A 22,912-nucleotide genomic window follows, 5' to 3' on the forward strand; every position below is an offset into this window, starting at 1 on the left:
CTGCCCTGAAGTTTGACGGATTGCCGCATAGATCCATCATCTGCACATCCAAACTGCAGATCCATTTTCAGTTGAGGATGAACCAGACCACCAGAGAAACAGAGAAATGGAAGGTTATCAGGCACCCTTCCAACACTCTAAAGCTCAAGTTACAGCAATCCTGATGACTTACGGTGATCCTGGTGATGAACCTCCTCACTGTGTATACTGCAGAGCACAAGCCCCAAGGACACCATGAGAACTGAGTGATGACACTCCTGACCCCCTCTATAGTACGAGCTTCAAGCAATTCCATGATTGGGCCTTCTAATAACCAGAGAAAGTGAGGAATGAGAGACCAAATTTTTGGGTTCAAGTCCATCTTAGAGAATCTGACCTAAGTTTGAACTTAGGTAAACTAACAGGCTGGTACCTACCATTAACCCACCCCCAACCCCAGACAAAACTTGAGCCTAGTTCCAGTTTCTAGGCTAACCCCCACAAGACCTGTGTCTCCATGTTAACATGACCCCCCTCCAACAAATTTAGTGTTTAGCACCAGTTTCCAGGTTAACCCCAACAAGCCTACCCTTTACCTAACAACCACCAATAGGGAAGAAATCAGAAGTTAAACTTATGGTTTGATTACTAGCAATAACCAATTATGCTAAAGGCCACAGTAGCCCCACAATCAGATGCTAGCCAGGCTAGAAACACTAACCCCTCACTTGCTGCTTTCTATAAAACCTTGTCTCAATGAGTGCACTGGAAGCATCCTGCAGGGAGGTGGTGAGGTAAACTCTAGCTATGTCAAATACAGACCCTAGTGTGATTGCATCAGATCAGCTCCTGACTGGTCTTTCGGGGTTCACTTCCTGGGTACTACAGTACCAATAACTCAGATCAAGATATAATCAAGAAGTAATTGAAATCCAGAGTGAATGACAGCAGGCAAGGAAAGATAACAATAACTATGATGATAGTGTATGGCAATATTTACCCCAGCACCTCTTCAACATAAACATTTTGCAGACCTTCAAAAATAAAACGAAGCACAAAATCTGGCACCAGACCCCGACACTGAGGGTACACTTATGCTCATCAGAGCTGGAACTGAATTACCCCAATAAAGAACTATCACTTGATTTGTAATTTTGTTCATATATTTCAAAGAAATCCCTGAGTTGCATTACACTGCTTGTATTGTGGGTTACTAGGGGCAACTTCTAAACAGGCTACTATCCGACAGGGTTTATTTTTCACAGCAGGACTGATAACAGAACTCAACACACTGCATTCAGTCTGGATCGCCCTGCACACATGAAAAGCATGGATTCTGTTTGTGGAGGGTGAGTGGGAAGAATCTGGGAGGAACATAGGAACTACCATCAACTGTGAGGATAGAAGTGGGAGTCTTAGTCCTTACAGCCTCACATGGAGCACAGAACTTCAGTGAAGGTAGAAGGGTCTCTCACATGCTAGTGTAAGGGTTGCTGGGGGCTTTTATCTTGATAGATAGCGCCATCTCCAACTGCCCTGAAAACCAAGTTTGGGGCAAGACCAAGGATAGAATAAAGTTGTATGGATGATAACTCACAAGAGATGCTCATGCTATGCATTAGTGTTTTTAATAGACAAAGAAAGTCCTGATTAGAACAATGGAAACCAGTTGTAACTTACATCTCTACAGCATATACCCCTTCCCAGCTCAGTCACACCCTTCTCGGAAATATGTGACAAGGAGGAGGTAGAGAAGGCAAAATCTCACAAAACAGGGCCCCCATGTCATTTGACTCTTTCTAAAAAAAATGGAAATTTGATGCCTTAAAAAAATCAAGGTTTTTCTCCCAGATAAGTATATTTTTAATTGTACTATCGATATCTGATTGAGCATATTTCTATTCCCTCTAGATTTAATGTTTTCAGTCTGTAATACATAAAAAAGACACTAATGGTTGATTATGCTAGGAAGACTCTCTCCTCCAATAATGCTACATTTCTTGATGCTACATTCAAAAGGAAAATAGTGGCTCTTGGAATGTTAAATAAAAAAAGATGAATAGTAGGAAAATAATCACTGTCTGACAAGGTGCAGAAAAGACATTTAAAGAAGTCTGAATCAGCCAACAGCCAAAGCAGCCAACTCATGTTTTAAGAATAGAACATGACTTGTGTGTCAGTCATTATACCTAAGGCTAGAAGGAGAGGAAGACTCCTACATAAACACCAGTGGGCAATGAAAATCAAAAGACTTGTCCCTGGAATCATAGGCTTAATTTTCAACTTTCAATTTTGGTAAATGATGTTATCTTTGTTAAGAATTTTTAAATGTATATAATACACCCTATTAAATGACTTTAAACTGCTCCTGAAAACACTATACCTAAGAGAAAACAAGTTCAACAAAGAAGTCTCCTTTAAATTGACAATTAACAAAACATTTCACTGAAGTCCATTATTCTTACAATATATCAAATTATATATATATATATATATGTGAAATAGATATATAAGATATACCAATTAAAAATATCAAGGCAACAAAGGAAGCATGCTTATATGAGTCACGAAGAATAATTTGAAGGTTAATAAGAGCAGGTTATATTTATAATGTAATCTCATAGCACTGGAATCACATAGCACTTAACGTAAGAGAAAAGAGAAAAGGGTGATGACTGGTGAAGAAGGGTTGCAATTGTCAGTCTTGGGAAACTTTTTCTTTCTATATAATTTTATTGACAACATCTTTTTAATAATTTATACTAGATTTAAATATAAAACTGTCACAGAAAGAAAACTATTAAAGCAAAAGTTAAGTAGGAGAATCTTTGAGAACACAAATACTTGCAGCGCGCGCACACACACACACATTTTGGTGACAAAGAAGTTAAACAGAGTAAAAGACACTTGCTTAAAAACAAGTAGTAGAGATTTTTCAGAACAATTTCCTGGATAGTTGTGTGAGCTAAGACTGGAAAAACTCACAGAAGAATATTCAATTGATCCCACTGAGCCTTCTTTTCTCAATGATGAAGAGAAACCTACAGAGTGGCAAAAACCCATCCTAGCCCATGAGTCAGACCTTGCCATCACAATTAGTTCTGTGATTTTCTGAATTGACACTTCATGAGGAAGTCATATGTCCAAAGAATCCAACTGTGACAAATAAGTGTCCTTACCTCAGTGTTCTCCCTTGAGGGGCACATGCATAGTGACCCTCTTCCAGACTTGCAGAAAGAGTCATTTATTGCCATCCTTACTTAAAAGAAAGCTCAGATTAAAGCTTGACTGAGATTATAGATCCATCCTACAGTCTCTACACAGAAACTGGGTTTCCTTACTCCAATTACTAGAGTACAAGTGTAGAGACCACAGTCTGTGTGGATTCAAGAGTACTGTAGCTGGCATTAAGTGTAAGAACAGATTAACAAGAAGTTCGCATGAGCAAAGAGAAAGATATAGGCAAGACACAAGGGCAATAGAAACTTTATGCCTGAAAATGTAATTGTAAAAATAGTTTTCTGTGTTTTTTTCTTCCCATAAGAAGAAATTACAGAAAAAATAAAAGCAAATTATGCAAAAACTTAAAAAATAATAAGTAATAACTTTTGCCATCTCTAAAGACACAAAAGTACTGCTGTGTTTGTCTCTGATTTCTCTGGAATATAAAGGGCAGTTATAACTACATTGCTATTTAAAAATGAAAAATATCCATCAGTTCTCTAAAGAAACAGTCAAAACACATCACTGTCTTCAAGAAACGTAGGTCTCTGGGTTGAAGCAAGAGGTATTATGTTTACAAATTTAAACATTTTCAATTCTGAGTGGGGAGCTAAAACTGACACCAGAAAAGCACATTCTCAACCACTTAGGGATAAACAGAGGTATGAGTGACTTAACAAGTGCATTTCTGTTCTAACCATCTGATTGTATGACAGGAAACATATTAATGTTTTTGTACTTGTTTGACTCATTGTATCCACATCAGGTATTTCACAACCACCAGGAACTACAGCTCCAGGGGTTGCACTCTGTCTGGCATCAATAGATACCTTCACGCTCACAGCACACACACACACACACACACACACACACACACACACACACACACACACAGACACAGACACAGATACACACACACACACAAAGAGAGAGAGAGAGAGAGAGAGAGAGAGAGAGAGAGAGACTTTGAAAGAACTTAAATAATGCAGCAGGTACAATTAACATTAAGGATGTTTGCAAAAGCCTTAATGACCCTTTTTATATTTTGTTTTAAATACATGTAATATGTATGTGTGTCTATGTGTATATAGATGTACACATAGACACACATATGAAGTGGTACCACTTGGACTGACGATGCTTTCAAGAGTCATAGACTTTCTAACAAAACCCCAAATGCTAGGCATAAAATATCTCTTTCTCAGTTGTTGGTCAGGAAAGACCAAGAGACTCCCCAAAATATGGGCTTTTCTTGTTAGTCTTGGTTGCCTCTCAGAGGTCGAAGGTAAGTACCTATTGCTGAACGCTTCATATACATCAGACTCAAGACTCAACAGTCTAACTCAAACTGACCTGAAAGCTTACTTCTCGGGGTCTAGCTGCCATAATACCAGAAAGTGTTATGCGTGCCAACAAGGATCTGAAGCAATCAATAGTCCTACCTAGCTGTGATGCCCATGGACCACAGCAAAGAGCATCAGGGCAATGTGTCCCCAACAGTGCAATAGTGGCACTTTTATCATAGTTGTAAACAACAGCAGTTTAATAGGACTTAAAAACAAGAGGATCAAAGTCATTCCTGGTACTGGAAACCTGGCGAACTACCTGAAGATATTGAGGTCATGAATCTTAGAGAAGCTATTCATGCCATTTTCTTAAAACAATACAAATTTAACTACATTTTAAAGCATATTCTTACACCCATAGATAAATGCAACTCTCAGCCCTCACGCTTTTCTTTGCAATAGATGGAGACTATTACAGAAAGCCACAACTGGCCAAAATGCAGAGATCAGCTGTTGATAGTGTGCGCAGCACCAGCAGATACACCTACAACACAACTCTTGAAGCTAAGGCTCAAGGAATATCAAAGTGAACAGACAGAAAGATTGTAAGAGGATTGGGAAGCCAACTTTACATTGTACCTTTTAGAAATTATAGGAAGCGTCTTCCATGATATTTCCACAGTAACACTACCTAAACAGGACCTGAATAATGGCAATACCAATAGAAATGCTAACACAGAAAAGGAATCACACATGGACCCACCCTTACAAATTATTATAGCCAACTAATGACTGCTGAGAGAGGGAGAATTAGATCTCCCAGAGATAAGCCTCCTAATCGGTTATCTAATACAAATAGTCACCTCTGTAATCCTATCCATATTACGAACATTAACAGACTCAGCAGCTTGTACACACATTCATATATGTATGCATGTATATGTGTGTGTGCATACATCCATGTATGTATCTGTGTAATAATCAAAGAAAATGAGGACATGAATTGAGAGGGCGCAAGGAAAAGGTTATTTCATATTACAACTATAGTTCATTAATAAAGAAAGTCATGACAGGAGAATGAAGACAGAAATTGAAGCAGATGGCATGGAGGAATGCTGCTGACTTGGTTATTTTCACTGTCTGCCTTGCTCAGCCTGCTTTGTGATATAATTCAGGACTATCTGCCCCAGTTGGTACCATTCATTATTGACTGGGACCTCCTACGTCAATCACTAATCAAGAAATGGGTGTACAAACTTGCCTGTGAGCCAATTTGATGGAAGTGACGTTACCTCTTTCAGGTGACCTTAGCTAGTTTCACGATGACAACATTTAACTAACACAGCATCCTGTTGGGAAAATATGCCTTTTAAGGTGAATACTTGAATGGTTACCCAAGCTATCAAAGGTGGATCTGAACTGGGAACTGTGGACCAGTGAGTCTAGGTCTTAGATCAACACCATTAGCAGCACTTGTGGCCGCATTGGATTGTAAGACACTGCCTAGACTACCTCCAGTGCCTTTGGTGTGGGCATCAGTGCTCTGTATTTTAGCTGATGCTGTTGGTCTTCCTGTGGAGGCTGCAATCCTTTCTCCTATATCTTCTTCTATAAGAGCCCCCAAGCTCTCTCCGCTGTTTGGTTGTGGGTGTCTCTATTTGTCTGAGTCAGCTGGTGGGTGGAACCTCTCAGAGATCAGCCATGCTAGTCTGTCTGCAAGCATAGCAGAATTTCATTAATAGTTTTAGGGATTGGTGTTTGCAGTGGGATGGGTCTTAAGTTGGGTCGGTTATTGGCTGGGCATTCCCTCAGTCTCTGTTCCCTCCCAGGTGCCTGCATTTCTTGTAAACTGGATAAATTTTGGGGTAAAAGTTTTGTGGGTGGGTTGGTATCTCTATCGCTCCAATGTGGTTCCTGTCTGGCTATAGGAGGTGGCCTCTTCAGGTGGCATATCCACAGTGTCACAGCTAAAGTCACCCCCCCATTGATTCTTGGGCACCATCCTTATCCAAGGTTTCTGTCTCATCCTAGAGATGCCCTCCACCTCCTCACCCTAGTCAGTTGCAGATTTCCATTCATTTTCATGGCCATCTAGCCATTTCTCATGTCCTTCTCCACACCTGATTCTGACTCCCCCCCCATTCCCCTCTCCATGTGTCCATGTTCCCAGTTCCCTCTGTCCATCTTTTTAAAAGTAAGTCAGGCTTACTCTTGCATAGAACAGATCCAGTGAGTTCTTATTGATGGAAGGTAGATGAAGGCATGAGGCTACACTCGAAATAGGTAGCTAACTGGCTATCTGTGCCCTGCAGGTGAATTATAATGCTGAGTGGAGGTCAGGGGCAATCTGCCCCATGTGTTCACCTTTCTTCCATTCTGTTCTAAACTTGGCCTCAAAGCTTGGTGTTCTTGAGTAAGTCACAAAACATATCAAATATTAACAATTATTTTATTGTTAGACAGTGATATAAATTAAGAACCCCAGTCACAATTTTTATAGTCTAGCACCAGTCTAGATTCCCTTAGCCTGAATTATTTGTTCATTTTAATATGCGACCCTGACTTTACTAAGGCAGGTGTTATCAAATCTAGAGTCTAAAGATATAATTGTGACTTTGAGAGCACCAGGAGTCGGGTTTTCACTATGGTCCTTTTATTCATGCTTCATATTCCTGATAGTATTCAATAGTTAGAATGAAGGTTCCTTAGCTAATGGTCAGCTTGGAACATGATGTGCCCATAGTGAGTGTCCTTCTCATATTCCAAAGTCATTTGACAATCACTCAGTTTCTAAAACCTAGAGAAGAGTGAAGATCTATTTGTCTACAGTTTTCCATCTAAATAAGAATGTCAAGACCTTTTCACTTTTGGATTCTAGCCAAGTTTTGGCCAAGAGCTAAATCTCTCTCTCTCTCTCTCTCTCTCTCTCTCTCTCTCTCTGTGTGTGTGTGTGTGTGTGTGTCTCAGAAAAAAGATGAGGATACACAAAGTAATGAAATAATTTTCTTTGTAGGTCTATAGCTTAATATAGAGTCTGACTGTGGATGGCCAGTGGATAGTTTCCTTCACTGGACAAAGTTTTTTCATGAGGCTTGGTGGACTAAATACCTTTGTATCATTACAAAGACAGAGAAATCTCATAACTGAAAAAAAAAAGTGAAATCCGCTTTACTTAATGCGGACCTCTCTCTCTGGTGGGCAGGTCCTCTGTGTCCAAAGATAATTAGCACTTTATAATGCTAATTATTATAATTATGTCTGAGAAAAAAATCATTAGGGGGTAAGTCCGTTCAGTGATTTTCAATTGCCCCTTCTATTTAAAAATAAGGTCATTTTTCTATGAAATAGCTTTAGGAGCTCAGAGTAGAAGGAGGGTTATAGAAAATTCTGTGTAGGTTTAGACCTGAATTTTTCAAGTTCTTTTAATTCCATGATGCGTCTGGGAAGGGATCAGGGGAAACAGTGAAGATGTTTAGTCTAGGAGCCTGGAAATAGAGGCCCAGAAGAGCAAACGTTTCTGTAAGGTAACCATCAAGCAAACATTTATTGAATGCTCACTGTGTGCCTGGCCCTGAGCTCATGTTTTTTCATTTTCTACATCATCGTAATCTTTCTTGTTGATGAAGTAAGAACTAAATTCTATTTTTACTTAGGCATGGAAGTAAGTTTGTTCACAGATTATCCCAGCAAGCATGATTCTAGAATATGGAGGGATTAATGGAAGGTGAATGAATCTGACCATTATTGGCAGATTAGAAAAGACAAAGTTGTTGAGTACAGAGCATAGATGCAGTGAGTAAGGACAATGACAGAAGAACTACCTGCCATAGACAAGGGCTTATAGGAAATTTTAGAATCAGAATGGCCGCTAAAGACTCAGATGCTTTAATACTTGGTCCCCAGTTGGATGCTATTTGGATGGTTTAGGAAATGTGGCTCTGTTGAATGAAACATGTCACTAAAGATGAGCTTCGAGGTTTTAAAAAACATATACCATTCACAATTAGATTTTTTGTTTGCTGCTTGTGGTTCAAGATGTGATCTATATTGCTACCATAGCTGTCTGCTGCCATGCTTCCCCACAGTAATGTTGATGGACATAAATCACATTCATCCATTCATTGCCCTGGCTGTGGTATTTTATTATTCAAATAGAACAGTAACTGTTATAGGAATTAATGTCTTGTGCTTATGGTGACTTACCATGCAATTTGGTCATGTAAGTCCCATAATGAAAATGAGGACATCGTCATTGATTTGGCTTAGTCAATGATACTCAGTCAACAGGACAGAGACCTTGCCATATTGTCACAGTTAATTTTGGTTGCATAAACTCAGATATATCCTTCCACTACTAAAATAATTACTGTTTTCTTTGGTGGTTGTAAACATACTTTATGGACAAGACTTGGATTATGATAATCTTTCTGATAGGCATCCAATATCCATTCTCTTTCTTGTTTCTCAAGCATGTCCTTCTAACTACATGTCCACCTGACATCCTCCAACAGAACCAACAATGGCTCTTGGAATCATATTCAAAGGTCTCTTCTACAGCACATTTTTCTATCTGAAACAAGAAGGTTTTCTGGACCCAGTAAGTGCTCTGAGATTGTAGCCATCTTAGTGGCACTTTGGGTGTAAGGTCCACATTTATAGCCCAAGGGGTTAATGGATGTAAAGGAGAGCTGAGTCTGGGTGAGAAGCCTTGAGTAAAATTGTGGCCTAGGTCTCTACTGAACATGTTTATAATCACTTTGAAGTTGACTTTGTTTAACGTTAGAAGGAATAAATCTGATCAACCACAAAAGAAGCAAGGATGAAAATGTAAAATAAAATGAAGAATCCTATTAGATGGCCTATTAGATGACCTGGCCATAGCCACACCTACCTAAATACTGATGAGAAAAATTGGCAGTGAGAAGAAATTAGCAGGGTAACATATCTGGCTTAAAGAAAAAAGTTTGGGGTTGGGGATTTAGCTCAGTGGTAGAGAGCTTGCCTAGGAAGCACAAAGCCCTGGGTTCGGTCCCCAGCTCCGGAAAAAAAAAAAGAAAGAAAAAAGAAAAAAGTTTACCCATTAGGGAAGGCATCAAGAAGATAACAGGATGTTGGGCCATGAAGGCAAAGAAGCTGGGTATTACAGAAGCTCCCAGAAGAGAATCATGCTGTAGATGTAGATATGGTTAAGGTGTTCCAGTGACCTGGTAATATCATTGGGGGGAGGAGCCCTTTACCAAGAGGGAAGGGATTTGTCTTATGACAGGGTAAAGTCCCAGGAATGTAGGTTCAACCTAAGGATGAGCATGACAGACCCAGGCCTGAAGGAGACTTTTAGCAACTACAGACAAAGCACTAACCAGAGTTGAGTTTTATTTACTCAGAAATGAACAAATCAGACTTACCAGAATCATATAACGTGTTAACACTATTTTTTAAGAGAGGAGTTAAAGGATAAGACACAGAAAAGAATGGGCACAATTATTGTTTTCTCACTTTCCATGAAGGAGATTTTGAAAGAAGGAGCAAAAGCCTAGGGTATAACAGGTTTACAAGATTTGCATACCTGATGTTGACACATGAAGAGGAACTATGGGATCTTGGGTCTCTTCTATTTTATCTTGAATGCTTTTTTCTAAGTGGAATTTTAACTTTGAAAGATAAACTTAGTTAGTGAAATCTTAACGTTAAATACCCATGTAAGTAATTAGCAACTGGTAGAGCCCCCTTATCAAACTGGCTAATGTAGCTATCTCAATGACTGCCTTGGTGGATCTTTAGGAAAATGGGGGCTCCTGATAAGTCTGAGTCAGCATGAGAATCCTGGTAGAGACCAAGTAGAAATTGGTAACTTTTCTCTTTGGTTATATGTAGTGGGTGTTTCAGGATATTCATGCATGGGTATGTTGTTGTTAAGGGCATCTGAGGTTTCTTGGGGTGTACTATTAGGGGGTTTATGAGGAGTCTCTTGAATCTTGTACATTTTTTGTGTACCTCCTGCTGAGATGGATTTAGGTCTTAGTGACCATGTGACTTTCCTTGGTGATGATCCTGAAGAATGTACTCTGCTCAGAGTCTGGTCTCTGCGTTCTCCCTGTCCTCTCTGCTTAGGAGGGATGGTGACTTAGAGAATTGTAGGACGCCGTTAGCAATATCAGTAGTTTTCCAGGTCCCAGCTCACCCGGAGCAGGAGCAGCTCTCTTAGCCCCTTTATCCTCATCAGCCTTGGCCATGAGTGCTGAACACTCAGAAAGTCAGCTACACCAGTCCTAAAGAACAAAGAGTGGGAAATCGTGCTGTTGTACAACACTTATACCAAGGGTGACCAAATCAAACTGTTCTGTTAAAGGAATATCGATGCCTAGTAAGCGCAAGGCCCTGGGTTCAGTTCTCAGCTCCGGAAAAAAAGAAAAGAAAAGAAAAAAAAAGGAATATAGATTCTATAAAGACTCAGCTTGTTAAACAATGAAAAGCTTTACAAACTTAGCAGATATCCTAAGTAACTATTTGTCTTCATAAAACATACCATTTTTATTTTAAAGGTGGTCATGTAAATTTTACCAAGAGTTAGTAAATGACGAAAATATATTGTAAAACAAACTCCAGGATTCCACATACGAAGCATTGGAAGCTTCAAATGGTATTATTTAAATATCTAACCACACCACAACAGGCAGGTGTGCTAATAGTTGTGAAGACAATTTTTGAAATAAAAAGTTTAAGGTAATAAATTTCTTAGATATATGTTTTATGAATTGAGATGACTTTAAGCCAAATTTGCATGAGAACTTGATACTTATATGACAACATGAACCAAACCTTTATGGAGGACTTTTAATGTACACATATGACATAACGTCTAAAGGGGACTTACAGAAACATAAATACTGCTACACAAAGGTAAATTTGTGTTCAATTTGTTAGCCATAAGACAAAATACTACACTAACACATTTACCAGTGTAAAAGGAATTTCAATTTAGGTTTGTAATAAAGAAATGAGTTAAGGTCACCATTGATTTGATCAAATTTGAAACCTTTTATTGTTTCTGTAATTCCCACTACAACTTAGATTTTAAAATGTCTTTCTTTTACATCTTTCCTCAGTACCAAGTCAGTATTCAGTTTGATAATTAACTCTGGTACCTCTGTACTTTAGCTACAATGGACTTGAGAAGGCCAACCTGAGCAATTGTTTTTCTTAGGAAAACCATCAGAGGATAGAAAGACTCAGATACTATATATATATATATATATATATATATATATATATATATATATATATATATACATATATATATATATATCCTTCAGTACAAGACAAAACTATAAAATATTCAAGAAAGATTCTGCTATAAAACAAGATGAAAGATGAGAACTGACTCCTCTGAATTGTCATCTGACTTTTACACACACACACACACACACACACACACACACACACACACATGTGGTGGGGGTGTAGGAGATGGGCCACTCGGTCAATAAGTACTAGCCATGAAAGTATGAAGACCTGAGTTGTTTCTCAGAAACTACATTTAGAAATCCAGGTCTTAGGAAACATGTTTATAAACCAAGCACTGGAAAGGCTGAGACAGGTGGATTTCTGAGCCTTGCTCACCAATCATCTTAGCCAATTATTAGAGTTCCAGTTTTTTTAAAAAGCAAGTGACAGTCCCAGAAGAACACAACTCATGATTGACCTTTGGCCTCTACATGGACGTACACGCACACAACCATGCACGCACAGGTAAAACAATTATAAGAGCAGCAGTAACAACAACTATAGCTCTCAATGGTAACGCAGTACCTGAATTCAGAGTCCTAGAACCTCATACAGAACAAAACAAACAAACAAACAAACAAACAACAAAGACAAAACCAGAAGTAGCAGTACACATCTATAATCCTAACATTTCTAAGAAAAGATAGGAAATGGAGATGGGAACGTCATTCACAAGTTCATCCAGCTATCCTTCAGTACAAGTCTAAACTACAAAATAAATAAGAAGGAGTCTGCCGTAAAACAAGATGAAAGATAAGAACTGACTCCTCCAAGTTGTCACTTGACTTTACACACATACCATGCAACCATACTCTCACACATCATACACATATCCACATACAGTTCACACACACACACACACACACACACACACACACACACACAGAACAATGAAAAATGTTCTATATTGTAAAGTCATAAAAAAAACACAAAACAAAACTGTCAAATTATAGACAGAGCTAAGAGGTACACAGCACTTCAGGCAAAATAACCCACAAACATCTTTGTGACATCAATAATTGTGAGCTCTGTTGAAAATCTCAAAAAACATATAATTACATTTAATAATACTGTACCCTTAATAGAAAAATATAGACAAGAGAAGGAGCCAAAGGAGACATTTGTGGTATAGCTTTGGCAAAAGAACTAAGTCTGGTAATGTTAGTAGGAAATGACCAGGCAGAGAAATGGAATGGGGGCCCATCTAGATGATGGAGAGAGACTTGCCAGACATTTCTTAGGATATGGGGGTCAACTTTATACCAGTCCTTCAGGATCTATCCTAATGGCAAGTTTGACATGATAGGAGAGAAAGGGCCCACTCATAATGAGTGAGAGGATGTTCTCTGGCCTCAGCTGCTATCCCTAAAACACCAACTACAGTTATTACTGTTGATGCTTTACATAATAATAACCTCCAGTGAGTATTACTCCTGACTTTGACCATAACCACTGCAAGACCCGATGCTCGGGACTTACTAGGCACCAACTAAAATATTAAGTATCTTATAGAGACCATTTTATTAGATATTCCTAAAGCACACTATTAATCCAACCTTATATTTCTAAAAAGTCAGGGCCAAAGAGGCTAAACAATTTACATGTGAAGATGTGTTTTAATATACGTGGTAAATACCACTGTTACTAAGAAACTGCCTGCCAATGAGGAGGAACTGGCCTTTCATCTCTCTGAGATGAGCAGTTGCCTTTCTGTTTAATGGTTTCTTAAAAATCCCCTTGTGACAAGCTCCAGAGGACAAATAATTTATTTCTTGTGGTGTATGGCTCTCTAAATGAATTAATTGATGGGCATCCCATTGTCATTTTGAGGGATATGGAAATAAAACAGGCAGGAGATGCTCTCTACCAAACTAATTTGTGCTATAAGCACATAAATAATAAGTATCTTTAAGAGTGAGTGGGTATTTACCAGCTCATCTGTTTTCCTTCGAATCCAAGGACCTGTGTCTTTGTGCTGTCAGCTGAGAAGTTTGATTGTGGTTTTTAAGTATTTAAGTAGAATTAAATAGTAATTATTGTTGGGGAAGAGGAAGGAGGAAAATAATTCTTTCAACCTCCCCTACCCTGTTCACTCCAGGAAGAATAGGATGAACACGTACATCATAAAGATGATAGCCCAGCAAGAGCCACTCGCCCCCCTTTTAGGATCCCTTAGATAAACATCATTTTCATAGAAATGTTTGCTATTTGAGTCTTCACGGCAGTGGCATTTATGTTGACAGTGCCAAAGTAATGGCAGCTCAGCACAAACTGAAAGCATACAGCAGTGTATTAGTAACGAATAGTCTTCACTGCTCTTCACTTCCGGGGGGGAAAACCCACTCGCATTCAAGAAAGTCCTTAGTGAAATAGTGAAAATTATTAATTTCACTAATTTCACTATTGAGCAACAACCTTAAACCTGCATGTAAGAAATTTATTGTTTGGTTCCATGCAAAGCTCTTCTGCTAGATGCTTCCTGGTGATAATCATCTCTGGGCTAAGTGTTTGTGTAATGGTTGAGACAGCAGCAGGACTAGTCATTTGGTTATAGGGCCAGAGTCTTCATGTGAAAGACAGTCAGTCAGACAGATAGACAGACAGATGCACAGACAGTCAGACAGACACACTGACAGACACTGGTGTCTATGTTCAAATATTTTTGACATTTTCTTGCAAATAAAGAAAGGAAAAGAGTTGATGGTGTTCTCAACAGGTGATAAAAATTAAATCTTTTAAGGGACCGTGATTAACACAACCAAATGTGTCAAAAGTTAGAGTTCCTATATAACTTAAAAAAAATATTGCCACATGACAAATGTAAGATTTCTTACCCAATGATGAATGAGTACAAGATGTATTTAAGTGCAGGACCCAATACTCTATTTTAATGAAAGAGAGCACAGGGTCCTCATATCAGATTTCATATTGGAGCCAATGCACATACCACCACCACTTGCTGAGGTCTGAGTGGATGCTAAGATGTATCCACAGTTCTCTGAAAAGCTGGTTAGGTAGCTCTCTTCCTCAGCTCCCTGTCTGTGCGCACTTGTATAAGTAAGAGAACCAACTATTTTGTTGTTGATATGGACATAAAACAGTTGTACAGTGATAAACAGACCAGTCCTTTCAACAATTTGGCATTTAGAAAATGTTACTGGGAACTATTTTTATTAACGAACATGTATTATTATTTTAAGATCAATTGCTATGTAAATGTTCATAATATTCTCAGCTTTGATTTATGATTTGATATACATTAGCCTATGCCTCACCAGTGAGTGAGAATCTGGGGCCTTGGATTTCCTAGAACATACAGGTTCTGAGACGACTGAGAGTTGCTGGCATATGGAGTGTCCCTCGGCATCTTGACTGCTGCAACCTTTCTGCAGAGTATTTCTTAACTATGAAAACTCGTAAAATCTGGGAAAACATTTTCTATAAATAGCTCTGTGTATATACATATTTGCTTGTGTGTGTGTGTGTGTGTGTGTGTGTGTGTGTGTGTGTGTGGAGGGGGTATGTGTGTCACAGTGTGTGTGGAGATCAGAGAACAACATTGAATATCTGTCACCACCATGCACCTCATTTGGGACAGATCTGGTTTCTTTTGTTCTCTGGCAATCCAGTTTCCAGATATTCTGCTATATCCACATTCTGTAATTGCATAGGGATACTTGATTATAAATATAATTTCATTCCTGTCTTTACATGGTCTCTAGTATTCAAATCCTGGTCCTCAGCCTTGTATGGTAAGTAATTTACCCACTAAGTCATCTTCTTAGTCTCTATATTTGAGTAGCTTTTAATTGACAATGTTTACCTTAATGATTTGTCCTTGAGAAACAATTGTGTATTTTTGTAGAAGTTTATGTATTAAAGTGTGTATCAATAACCTCTTTTGTAAGAGAAGACAATTTCCATAAACACGCAGAAAATTATTTAAATATTTTGATAACCCTTTAAGATAGACCAACATGTAACTCTTAAATTATTGAAAAGAAATGACAAGGCTAATGATATATTAAATGTAAAAATAATATAAAATCAAATCTATACGTTTCATTTTGCAAAGTGGAATTGAAAGTTCTCTCCTTTCCTTGTGTATTTGGAAGGAATATTTTAATTTACTTCCATATGAACAAAAGCTTAGCTAAAATGTTAATAATAAATTGGGAGGCTGATGAATGATAAATTGTTACAACTTGACAATAATTCATGTTTTTAGATTTTTCTATAGAAAAGGATAATTTAATCAAAAGAAATTTTAAAATGTGCTAGAAAATTATATTCTAGGGATAATTTATCCTGGGCATAACCCAAAATAGAAATAACTAGAAAATCCTATGATGAATATGGATGGGAGGAAGAGAAATGAGTATGAGGTTTGTCTTTGCTTCAGGTCCACGTTTTGGATCCATACACCCTGCCAATGTGGAATTCTACAAGAGACACACTTTGTCTGGGCTTCACACAACTTTTAGGATGAGTTCTCTCTTGGGAGTTATCTTTTAAAATCCTTTTTTTTTAGTTCTTAGATATAGATATGTGTCAGTGTGAGTGTCTGCTGTGTTAAGTGTAGGTGCTTACAGGACGCAGAAGAGGGGATCTTAACTCTTAGAGCTGCAGATACAGAGTATCTGGTCCTCTGGAAGAACAGCGAGCACTCCAAGCAGTTGAGACCTCTCTCCAGGCCCTCTCTCACGAGTTTAACATTCTGAAACTTTGCTCTGCTTCTGGAAGTGCATCGCTTACGGGAGGAGTATTTTATTGAATGTGCTTATCCGAGATTCAGTCTCATCCTCTAGCACCATTCCATTTCAAAAGCAGATTCTGATGGCGAGAGGCAAAAGCAGATCCTTTCTCAATGGCTTTGAGCACTACCATCTGACAACTCCATCCAGGTCTCCTTTGTGCTGATTTATTGGCTTTACTGTTTGATTGTATGTTTTTGATGTGTGGTGTGTAACAACGCTGACCATAAAGCAGAATTTTTCAAACATTTTCATTCCATTTGGCTTAATTAGTGAGTGAGGGATGAAATTATAAAGAACAGACAGATAGTTTACTTTCATTTGGGCAAAGACTCTAGGCTAAGCACTTAATGCTGCTATGGGACCAACTGCAGAGAGGTAGAGAAGTTAATGGTTTACTAGGAGGGATGAAGGAAAATGTCAACGCCCATGGTAATACAAACCATGTAGAAGAAAAGATGATAGAACGTACTGGTTTTATGCCACATTGAGTGGGCCCATAGGAGAACTCTAAAGTCTTCTTCAAGTGTGGCCATTCATAAGATTCTCAGGTATTTTGACCAATAATTAAGGGAAATACTTAATTGATTCCTTAATTGTGGTTTTGATTGACTTCTGAGACAAGTTATTACCATGCTGCTCAGGCTGGCTTAGCACTTGTGATCTCTCTGCCCCTGTCTTCAAGGTGCTGAGGTTACCGGCAAACCAGCCCATTGGATTGGTTCTTGCGGATGGTATAACTCTTCCCTAACTTTGTGCACACTTTCCATAATGCAGAACGAAATTAACTTCAACACAGTATGTTTTGTAATATCTACTTCTCCCACTAACCAGTGGTCCTTTAGGGCAAAATCTACATGAAGTTCGTTATAAATACAAGTTATACTTGTCCTAAAGTAGATTTTATTTGCTCTCATAATAGAGCCTTAAACTTCAGCTGAAAACACAGCCACTCACAATTAAAATGCGTTTCTCAGCCCCCTGGCAGTAAGCATAAAGATTTATATGATGGGATGGGAGTGCTAGCTATGTTGATACTTTCTGGTCACAATCTTCCCTGTGTCAATTCATACTTCTTGGTCACAGTTGACAGCATATGAGAATCCGAATGCAACAAAGACTGTTAGTAGCCACTGGTCGGACATTGATATTCTACATTTACCACCTTCCTTTCCTCTAAACTGGGATTGTGGGATTAACTACAGCTGACAGGATTTGACTGGAAACATGGGACATCTCACTTAATTAAAAAATTACTTGTCAAAATACCCTAGAATCTTATAGAATTCCCATGGTCTAATCCAAAAAGATCTCATTTCCGTAAAGAACCAACAGAACTATCACACGTCTTCTCCATTTTTATTTGTTTTATGTCAGTAAACTTAGAAGCTCTTCATTTTAGATACAGTTATGAAAAGAAGAGCTCCTGAACCCACACAGGACAGTGGAGACTCAGAGCAGATTTGTAGCACAGCCGGTGGAGTGAGGATATACCACACCATCTTGGGCCAGGAGGTCCAATTCACCACCCTTGGAGTGGCGGAATCACAGTGGAAAGTGTTTGCAAGATTACTGAGATGGAAATGGATTCGTCCCTTTTACCCCCACATGAGAAACCAAACCTGGATTTGTTTTTAAATCACCCCAGTTCTGTGCAATTTTGCAGCAGACTCTTGTGTTTTCAGTAACAATCCTGACGGCATCTTGAATCTCACTTGCCAGAGATACTCACTGAAACCTTTCATCAGTCCAAATCAAATGGATGGGAGGATTCAGGAGAGGCTAAGAAGTGCTAAGGAAAAAAGTCCAGCGGAGAGGAGGAACTGTTTAAAATGTATGCTTCTAACAAACTTTCCTGGCAAGCCAAATGAAAAACGGGTCCAAGCCAGGAGTGGTTCTGTCAGCCTAGCACCTTCATCAAACTAACATGGGAATTCTGGCCTATTTACACCGCACTTCTGAGAACACGTGAGCTAGATATGAAAATTCACAAGTAGGGAGAATTTATAAGAGAATCCAGACTTATGGCTTATTTTGAAAAGTAAGTCAAAAGACACTGCAACTGTCTCACACATGTCACGACTTGTGGCACAGATTCTTGCTGACTGAAAACAATAGATAAAGGGCTAAGATGATGGTTAATAATGCATAAGTGTTAATTATTTGAGATACGTATGGTATTTTCTACCAAACAGTTAAAAGCCTGTATGTGTATCTATCTATCTGTCTTTGTCTCTGTCTCTGTCTCTGTCTCTGACTCTGTCTCTGTAAATAGCTCTTCCAGTGAGTCTACAAACAAACAAGATAGAGAATTCTGCCCAAGTGGCTCCACCCTTTGCCCTGGGTATTTACGTTAGGAGAAAGACCCTGATACACACAGTGTAACAGCAAGAATAAAGGGAGCTGAGAGACAGAGGCAAAGCACAATTGGCATCAGAAGACTCTCAGACAACAAGAATAATAATGGCAGAAGGCATTTATGCGAGCAGGTGCGATGAGAGGACAGTGGTCCCAGAAGGCATATGACCATCATAGTCTCTGCCTGTTCTCTTAGCTCCACCAAAAGATGAAGTGGCCCCCAGACCCTGGATCTAATGTAAGAACCATATGCTGTTGTGCTCTTTTGAGCCCTGCTCCTGGATCTTGATAGAATTCTTGACAACTTGAATGGTGATTGGTGCTTCTCTGAAGACTTGGAAGATTGAGAGGAAAATAGATCTTCCATACATCTCCCCTCACTCATCTTGGTTTCAGTAAGAAATGTGAGGGCAGAAGGTGAAATACAAGCAGAGACAAAATGAGGTTGTAAATCAAACACTTTCTTACTCTCCTTGATCAGAAAAGCCTGTTGAGTGCTAGAGAGAGAGAGCATAAGATGTGGAGGAAGAAAGCAGAATTGAATTGAGACAAAGGGAAAAGTTGTATATTTTGTGCCTCATTAAATCTCTTGGTGGGGGTGGGGGTGGAGCCCCAGATGTTAGAGTTAATGTAATATGTATCAGTCCATCACATTGGGAAATGAATAGTCTCTGCAACAAGGAATTAATAAATCTAGTAATTGTGTCATGTCTGTAATATCAACTAAGAAAAAAATTGCTCAAGTCATTTGACAAATGTGCATGTCCTGAGAGCATGTGTTTCCGGGGTCTTCCATGGGGATTCACCCGGAAGGTCGCCAGGGCGATGCTTCTCTTCCACTGTGCCCTCTGTGGGACGAGCTGGTGTGAAACGGAGTGGCAGTGTATGCAGTGTGTGTTGGTCTCCAACTAATACCATCCCAAATTGATTCTCCTTGCTTTTTTTCTTACCAAAATCCTTCCCAGAATAGGAGCTCTCCAAGGCTATTAGATATTATAGGAAGCTCACCAAAATGTACTTTCTTATTTTCTAAATTGTGTCACTAGAATGTGGTTCACTTTTAACTCCTCAGAGGCTTCTTTAAGAAATAAAATAAAAGGAACAAGTAAGCAGTTATGTGCAGCATCAGGTACTGCAATGTATCCAGAATGATAAGGGCAACTCTTGTAAGACAGTTGATTTTCTCTTGATTTTTCTATGGTGTGTTGAAAGGTCTGAAAGAAAAATCATTGTGATCATACCGTTACCTTGGGTACCTCTTCTGCATACAGATTTCTACACAGAGGTGTGGGTCTGGGAGAACAAACCTGAGAAACAAAAATTTGCAAAGGAAATGTTTGAAGGATAGAATTGTGTTTGCTGCAATCAATCAGGTTTTGCTTGTAGGTGACTTCTACACTGTTTATAATGACAAGTCGTATAGGTTTGAGTAAACCCAGGAAGCCTAGCAAGCTGTACCCAGACTGAGTCTAGGCTAAGGATAAAGTAACTTGAAGATACCCCCTGCTGTCTTCTAGGACTGTCATTGGAATAGTTCTTGGCTAAGAATAAAATACCTGAAAGAAAAATGTAAAGGTGGAAGGATTTATTTTGATTCTGGTTTGAAGGGATACTAGCCATGGTCTGAAAAGTGTGCTCTCCGGACATACCTGAAGCTGAGTCTGGAAGAGCTTGCCCACATCTGGGTGAGTCAGGCAGAAAAGAGAGGATCAGAGGAGGACCAGGCTGTACTGAACGCAGCCTCCAGTAACGCCGTTCCTCCTGCTCAGCTACTGTGGCTTTCACAATTCCCTGCAACAGTGTCCCCACTTGGGATTCAAACACATGAAGCTGGGGAGAACGTCATATTAAAACCATACCACTGACATTGCTTGTATCCTAAAGAAATTTTAGGAGTAAAATCTACCTCTGTCACTTGAGATAATGGACCCAAGAAGACAGAATTTTATCTTGTGTTTCACCCCTGACAGACATGTGGCATTCCCTAGCACACTATGTGTAAGGGCATTCACAGATGCAGCGTGAGTGGGTGAGCGGGTGGATTGGTCAGGAGAGAGGAGCAAGAGCTCAGAGGCATGTTGGTGAATGTTTGCTGCCTTTTTCCTGAGATCTCCAGAGAATCTCTGATTGACTCCTGTCTTCTTCCTTTGATATGCAATGTCTTTGTACCAAGTAATATGGAGCTTGAAGTATATCAGAACTCCTGATCCCCTGGGTCACACTCTTAAGGCTTCTAGGCTAGACACACCATTTCTACAACAATGAAAACCTGCTCTCCAGTAACTACAGCTTTAAAAAAATACCTAAACAGAAACCATTGGAATATTGTGACATCTATGAAAATATCACTGCTGCTGTCATTTAGGCTTGGCTAGAGATAGAGGGAGAATGAAAGAAAAGGAAGATAGCAGAGAGTGAGAGGGGAGCTGACTTAACATTGCTCAATGCCAGAGATTCCAAAATAGTACTTAACCATAAGGTTAAGGAAAGATTTCCTACTCACCTGAAATGAGGTGTCAAGGCCGATTGGGCAGCTAATTCTCTCTCTCTCTCTCTCTCTCTCTCTCTCTCTCTCTCTCTCTCTCTCTCTCTCTCTCTCTCACACACACACACACACACACACACAGCATATACTTACAGATTCTTGAGCCACAAAGTAGGCAACAAATCAGACAAAGTAAAGGGCCATGTGAAAATGCCACATAAACACCGAAAAGGGTGCTCCCACCCCATAGAACCACCAGACATCACCAAGAATCAGACTCATAAGGGAACCAGTGTTAGGGTGATTCAAGCTCCATCATTAAGTTGACTCAGCCATTTGGAAACTTCACTTAGCTGAGCCTAGTCAACTTCAGGACACTACAGACAGCAATGATGATGACAAGAAGAGTGATAAGAAAGCTACTTATGGTTTTGGTGTTAGAGTTTCTGTCACAGTAACAATACCCTAGGGAGAAAACAACTTCTAGGAGGAAAGGGTTACTTTGGCTCCTGGTTTACATCTGTAGTTGAATTGTTCCATTGCTTTAAACCCATGATGAAGTACAATATCCCACAAATAGGGAATTGGGGAGACATGTACTGTGTGTAATCTGACAAGCAGAGCAAGAGAAAAAAAGTGTTAGATAAAATACACTCCTTCCCACCATCCAGATATTCCCTTCCAAATCCAGATGTTCTGCTTTTAAACTGATGAAGTCCACTTAGTGCTGCCTATGTGTACATGTGTGGTGGACCATATTCTAGAGCAAGGATAGTTTCCCAGGGAGAAATGGACTGGAGGGAGCAGGAGGTGGATTTGATGTTATATGGAAAAATGTAAATGCATAGTCAAAAATATGTTATGAATAAGGACAAAGAGTCTTAAATCCATTCCTTTGAATATAAGTAAATGGTCATTTTTTTTAAAATTACACAAGTTGAGTCAAATATAAAGTAAAAAGAAAAAAGTTTTCAGATGTCTTCATATGTTTTCCAGGGAGATGTTTTGTAATTTTACATTTAGCACTTCACTGTGGTAATCACTTTTTAAACCTATTAAGTACTCCGTGTCTGTGGGAGAAGGAGGGGGAGGGGGAAAGGGAGAGGTGATATGATAACCACGGAAACATGTCCAAACATACAAAGTTACAGTGGGATTGGGGCTTAAAGGAGAAAATGAGTAAAATGAGTTCTTTCTTCTCTCTCTTTCTTCCCCCACTCTGACCCTCTTCCTCCAGCTGGGCCTCACCTCCTCATAGTCCATTTGGTACTGAAATCATCAATGAACTGATCCATTGGTGATGCTAAGGATCTTATGACCCAGTTACCTCTTAATAGAGCCACCACCTGGGGCTCAGGAAATCAACATATGTCTTCTTGGGTAAGATTGAATATCAGGACTGCGACAGTTTATTACATAGCAATAGATGCTTATAATGTATATAACAAAAGTTATACATAAAGCACTATCTATAAAACTATACACATTTTATACACAAACACATGCACATACATATACAAACATGTATTATATAACTTTGTCTT

At 39.1% G+C, this 22,912-nt stretch overlaps 1 long non-coding RNA gene across 1 annotated transcript in view; it reads left to right on the forward strand.

Moving 5' to 3' along the window:
- Nucleotides 1-22,912, forward strand: part of LOC148003306 (uncharacterized) — an 84,534-nt gene that overhangs the window by 58,320 nt on the left and 3,302 nt on the right. Inside the window, exon 2 of the long non-coding RNA XR_015628971.1 lies at nucleotides 22,606-22,748. This is a non-coding gene — a long non-coding RNA (uncharacterized LOC148003306). The remainder of the gene's footprint in view (nucleotides 1-22,605; nucleotides 22,749-22,912) is intronic.

Source organism: Rattus norvegicus, chromosome 9, assembly GCF_021556685.1.
Source record: "Rattus norvegicus strain SHRSP/BbbUtx chromosome 9, alternate assembly SHRSP_T2T, whole genome shotgun sequence".
In the NCBI taxonomy this organism is placed as follows: Eukaryota; Metazoa; Chordata; class Mammalia; order Rodentia; family Muridae; genus Rattus; species Rattus norvegicus.